Here is a 6,515-nt window from a genome sequence, read left to right as displayed (position 1 = left end):
GAATAAAGATAGTAAAGAAAGAAGTTAAACTATCACCATTTGCAGATGACATGATACTCAACATAGAGGACCCAAAAAACGCAATTAAAAGACTACTAGAAGTAATAAACAAATTCACCACTGTAGCTGGATACAAAATCAGTGCTTAAAAATCAATAGTATTCCTGTACACAAACAAAAAATTCACTGAGAAAGAAATTATGGAAATATTGCCTTATAGCATCTAACAAATGAAATACTTAAGAATCAACCCTAACCAAGAATGCAAAAGACCTATATAATGAAAATTATGGTACACTAAAAAAAAGAGATTGAAGAGAATATCAGAAAATTGAAGGATATTCCTTGCTCATGGCTAGGATGATCCAACGTTGTGAAAATGACCATACTCGCAAAATTATTCTACAGATTTAATGCAATCCCAATCAAAATACCATTAACATACCTTACAGATCTACAGGAAACCCTCCTAAAATTCATTTGGAAACAAAAGAGACCTAGCATGTCAAAGGCAATTCTGGGCAACAAAGGCAAGACAGGAGGCATAATTCCTGACTTGAAAGTATACTACAAAGCCACAGCGATAAAATCATCATGGTACTGGCAAAGAAATGGACCTAAGAATTGGAACAGATTAAAAGATGCAAGCACAACTACAACTAAAAAGACAGTCAGCCATGGGATATTTGACAAAGGGGCTAAACATGTTCACTGGAGGAAGGATAGACTCTTTAATAAGTGGTGTTGGAAAATTTGGCTTTCCACATGCCAAAGACTGAAACTAGACCCATGCATATCACCATACACAAAAGTAAAGTCTAAAGGGATCAAAGATTTAAATATTGAAACAGAAACACTAAATCTACTGGAGGACAAGGTAGATAGAAGTATTGGAGACATAGGGGTAGCCAGAGAGTTCATGAATAAAATGCAGACTTCATGGGAAACACTTCAAAGAATCAACAACTGGGATCTCATATTATTGAAATGTTTTTGCACTTCAAAAGAAATAACCAACAGAGTGAAAAGAAAACCCACAGAATGGGAAAGAATTATAGCCACCAACCCCTCAGACAAAGGATTTATATCCAGAACATATAAAGAATTAAAAAAACATCAAGCGCCCCAAATTCAAAAACTTTCCAAAAATGGATATCTAAGATGAACACATATTTCTCATATGAAGATATACAATTGGCAAATAAACACAGGAAGAAATGTTCACCATTACTGGTCATTCAAAAAATGTAAATTAAAATACCATTGAAATTTCATCTCACTCTGAAAAGAATAGGTGCCATCAAGAAAACAACTGATAACAAATGATGGCAAGGCTGCAGAGAAAAAGGAACATTGCTCCATTGTTGGTGGGAGTGTAGACTGGTGCAGCCACTATGGAAATAACTATGTAGATTTCTCAGAAGACTAGGATTGGAGGTTCCATTCAACCCAGCTACTCCCCTCCTGGGCATTTTCCCAGAAAACCTGAGAAGGTCATGTCACAGTGATATATGAGCACCTATGTTCTTAGCAGCACAATTTGTAATAGCTAAATGTTGGAAACAACCAAAATGCCAATCAACTGCAGAGTGGATGAAAATGATGTGGTGGGTTTTTTTTTTTTTTTTTGCCTTTTTCCTTTTTATCAGTACCAGGGATTGAACTCACGACTGCCTGCTTACAAGGCAGGCACTTATGCCACTGAGCTAAATCCCGAACCCCAATGTGGTGTTTTTATACAATGGAATGTTACTCAGCTATAAAAAAGATGATCTTGAGGCCTTCATATTGAAATGGAGGCAACCTGAGACTATTCTCATAAGTGAAATAAATAAGAATCATTTTTATAAATATCACATTGTGTCTCTAGTAAGAACTCTAGGAGTAGTAAAACTCAAAATGTGTAATTGGTATTGTAAAAACAGAGGAAAAGAAAGCGCTGTAAAGGATATAACTGCATATATGTTTAAGTGTGTAAGACAGGTGACCATATTACTAAGTTTTTGTTGGATTAATGAGCAGAACTGTTTGCAGTCTCACTGTTTCAATGTCCACTTTGTATGCTTTACTTTTGTAACTTGAACAACTATTTCTAAGATGACAGTATGTAATTTATCAACTAGTGGTTTCTTTGGGTTTTTGGAATTCTGTACTATTTCTACCCTTTTTTCTGTTTTGCTTTTTTCTCTTTAAATAAAATTTAAAATAAGAAATCACCAACAGAGTGAAAACAAAATCCATGAATTCAGAAAAAAATCTAAGGCAACTGTTCCTTAGACAAAGGACTTCTATCAAGAACATATAAAGAATTAAGAGAATATCAGGCCATCAAAATTTAAAGACAATTCAAAAATGAGCATCTGAGATGAATACGCATCTCTCAAATGAAGAAATACAAATGGCAAATAAATGTATATGTTCAGTTACTCTTTACTGGTAGCTGAGACAAAAACCTGATGCCCAAAGTTGGGAAAGGAAAGGTTTATTTCTTACATTTTTTGGAAGTTTCAGTCCATACTCAGTTGGCTCCAAGGCAGGGAGTCATGGCAGGGCTGCAGTTCACGGCGGCTGCAAACAGCAAGCAGAAACTGGCAAGGGAGAGCAAGACATGCCTTCCTCCTGCCATTACATCACACCCTGGCTCCACCCCTATGTGGGTGTAACACTGACAGTATCAACCCAAGCACTATACAATGAACCAATCACAGATGCATAGTGTAAACGCATAAGGCCTGGGGGCCACCAACATAAACCATGACAATATGAAACAACGTTCAACATCACTGGTCATTTGAGAATTGCAGATTAAAACAACACTGAGCTTCTACCTCACCCCATAAAGAATGGCTACCATCAAGAAATCAACCTATAACATATACTGGCAGGGCTATGGGGATCTGTTCTTCATTGTTGGTGGGAGTATAGACTAGTAAAATCATTGTGGATACCTGTGTGGAGATTCATCAAAAAACTAGGATTTGAGGTTTCATTGGGCCCAGCTATACCCCTTCTGGGTATTTTCCTAGAAGAACTGAAAACTTCACACTACAGTGACATATGTGCACTCATGCTTATAGCTGCACAATTTGCAGCAGCTAGATTTTGAAAACAATCCAAATGCACATCAATGGAGGAAAGGATAAAATAATGTGATATTTTTATTCAATGGAATACTACTCAGGCACCAAGAAAAATAAACTCAAGGCTTTAATAGGTAAATGGATGCGACTAGAGATTGTAATCATAAGTGAAATAAATGAGACTCACATGTGTAAACATTGTATTATTTCCCTCATGTAGTAAACTGAAAGATTAAATAAGATCCAAAAGGTACAATAGATATGAAATAGAATGGAATGGCTCAAAAGGAAAAAAGCAACTGGGTGGGGAAAAAGAAAAGAACGAAGGTATACATATATATATATATATATATATATATATATATATATGTGCAAGACAACTAAAAAGAAAGGTAAATATATATATATATGCAAGACAGCTAAGAAGGAAGATATATATATATATATATATATACACATGTAAGATAGCAAAGGTAATTGTTCTATTAATCCTATTAGTTCAGCAAAAGAAATTGTGATTGCTTATATTGTTTAATCTATTTTTCATGCCTATATCTTGTAATTTGAGCAACTATTTTGAAGATAACAATGTGCAGTATAGTGACTACTGTTATTTCCTATCAGCTTGTATTGAAATACTATGTCATTTATATTGTTTTGTTCTTTATTGTTTTTTCTTTTAATCTCTTTAAAATAAAAAACTCAACAGAGAAAGAAGATAATTGATTAAAATAATATCATAGAAATAGAAAACCAAATGAAAAGATAATCTCATAAGATATGAGATGATATAAATAAAGTGATAAAATATCATTTTTCATCACAGTGGGAAAATTTTAGGTCTTCTAATACAGGCCATGTGAAATAACACAAATTTTCATATACTTCTCAAATTCTCATATACTTCTGATAAAATTATAAATTGAGAACCACTTTAAAGAGCAATTTGGTACTATTTATTAATGTAAAACATCACCCATTAAGATTGTCCCCAAGTAATTTCTCATAGGAGCTCTCCAACGAGTGAACAAGGAGAATATCCTAATATGTTCATTTGAACATTACAATAGTGTAAAATTGTATAGTATGTGTACCTCATTTAATAAATTAATAGATAAATAAAATGTGGTATAGCCCTACAATAAAGTATCATATAGCAATTAGAAGAAATAAGCTGAGGGCCTGGTAGGTAGCTCAGTGGTAAGTAGCTCAGTGCCTGTCTAGCAAGCTTGAGGCCCTGACTTTGATTCTGGGTACCAAAATAAATAAATAAAAAGAAAAAAGAAATAAGCTAAATCTATACTAACATTAAGTGAAAAAGCAAGTTGCATAATAATATAATCATGTATTATACAACAATACTCATGTATATACTGTAGTTTGAAACAATTTCTGTAATTAAAAAGCACCTTGACTTAATTGCTTACAGTAGTCCCCATGAGTATATTAGAAGAACACATAGGGGATAAATTTCAAGACACCTAGTGAATGCCTAAAGCCATGAAAATCCATTTTATACTACAATATTGCTGCATTGCACCAGAGTTAACCTGTTCTTTGGTGTTTTATGCCTTGAATCCTCCTTTACATTACAACTCATGTACATTGGGCCCAAAGTAAAATAAGGATGACTTGAATGTAAGCTTTATGATTCTGTGTAAATTATAAAAACCAAGATAATTACTAAGTAACTGTCAGGTAATCTTTTCAGTGTGGATATGCTGGACAAAGGAATTATTCACACCACAGGCCAGCAGGAGAAGGATGATACAAGATTTCATCACACTACACAGAACAGCATGTAATTTAAAACTGATGAATAGTTTATTTCTAGAATTTTCCATTTTATCTTTTCAGACTGTATTTGAGCACAGGTAACTTCAGTCACAGAAAGCAAAACTGGGTGGGGGTGTCAGGATAGTATTATAATTGCTTTTATATCACTTTTATTAACTCAGATTTGAAATAAAGGTGATAAAATGTCAGTAATTGAGAACTTTGGGTGGTTTGTATGGGTGTTTGGTATGCTATTCTTTATACTTTTATGTGTTTTAAGTTATAAAATAAAATACACCACAAAAGGCAAAATTAAAGACTCCAAATGATGCTGACAGAGAAGGTCACATTTTGAAGCCAATTTCAGGATATTTGTGCTGTGCAACAATCAAAAGTGTAAAGGGAACAAAATGGAAAGAAGATGATATGCATAATCACTGCACTGTTCCCATGGACACACTTTTCTATTTGCAAATCATATTAGTCCACCAAAAGCTTGAAACGATATGATGAAATGGCTAATACACCATTAATATTCCTTCCTATGGGTTCTAAGCAGATGAAATTCTGAGGCTCTGGGCAACAACTCTATAAAATGTTACATTTGAAACTATTCAAAACATTGTATATTAAAATAAAAAGTTTAAGAATATTTGATACTGTAGAAGCCCTCTTATTTGATAGTTAATGAGAAAAGTCAGTAAGGCAGACAATAAAGCATATGATACATTAATAAAAAATTTTAACTTAAAATATATACATCATTCATCAGTTTTTTTATTTTAAAGAAATTAAGACAAAAGCGGACAGAACAAAGGAGATCAGAACAGAACATGTAAGCAATACAGTACTTCACCACAAGAGAATCCGATTTTTACAGTACCAATAATAATGTCTCTTTCTTTGAAATAGTTGAACATACCTTTGAAATAGTTGAACATACAACAGTATCAAACATAACAAAACAGTAAAAAACCATTCAAGAAAATAAAAGTATTACAGGGCATTCAGAAAAACAGAAATGAACAATGCTACTATATTATCATCCTTTCCATTAAAAATTTGTTTATATTATCATACATGATAAAACCCAAAAAGATACTACATGATAAAACCAATGGAAACATAAAAACAAAAGCATGGTAGGACTTCAAAGCAAGATGATATTAAATCAGCAATGTCATAATGTCTTGCTTTCTTAAATATAGCTGTTCATACCATCACACATAATAAAATTAAATAAAACAGAATAAAACCATTCCAACTAGTGAATAAAAACATTATAAGACTTCAAAGTAATGTAATGGGGAATAATGATTACCATAAAATCTTATCAAATCTTACGATTTCGTACACTAGGGAGACTGTACGGTGTTTATACATGTGAGCTTCAATGGTTTCACTTATGACTCCAGTCTCAAGTGGCATCCATTTATTTATAAATATCTCAATGTGATCCTTCTTTATAGCTGAGTAGTACTCCATTGTATAAAATTATCACAACTTTTTATCCATTCCTAAGTAGATGGACACTAAGACTGTTTCCAAGATCTTGCTGTTACATAATTGTGCTGCTATAAACACGGGTGCACATATATCACTGTGGTTGGATGTTTTCAGTTCTTCTGTGAATATACATAGAAGTGGAATAGTTAAGTC

The sequence above is a fragment of the Cavia porcellus genome, unplaced genomic scaffold, assembly GCF_034190915.1.
Source record: "Cavia porcellus strain 051 isolate PalLab524CR breed Dunkin Hartley unplaced genomic scaffold, mCavPor4.1 scaffold_3, whole genome shotgun sequence".
Lineage (NCBI taxonomy): Eukaryota > Metazoa > Chordata > Mammalia > Rodentia > Caviidae > Cavia > Cavia porcellus.
Note: the sequence above shows the minus strand (reverse complement) of the source record.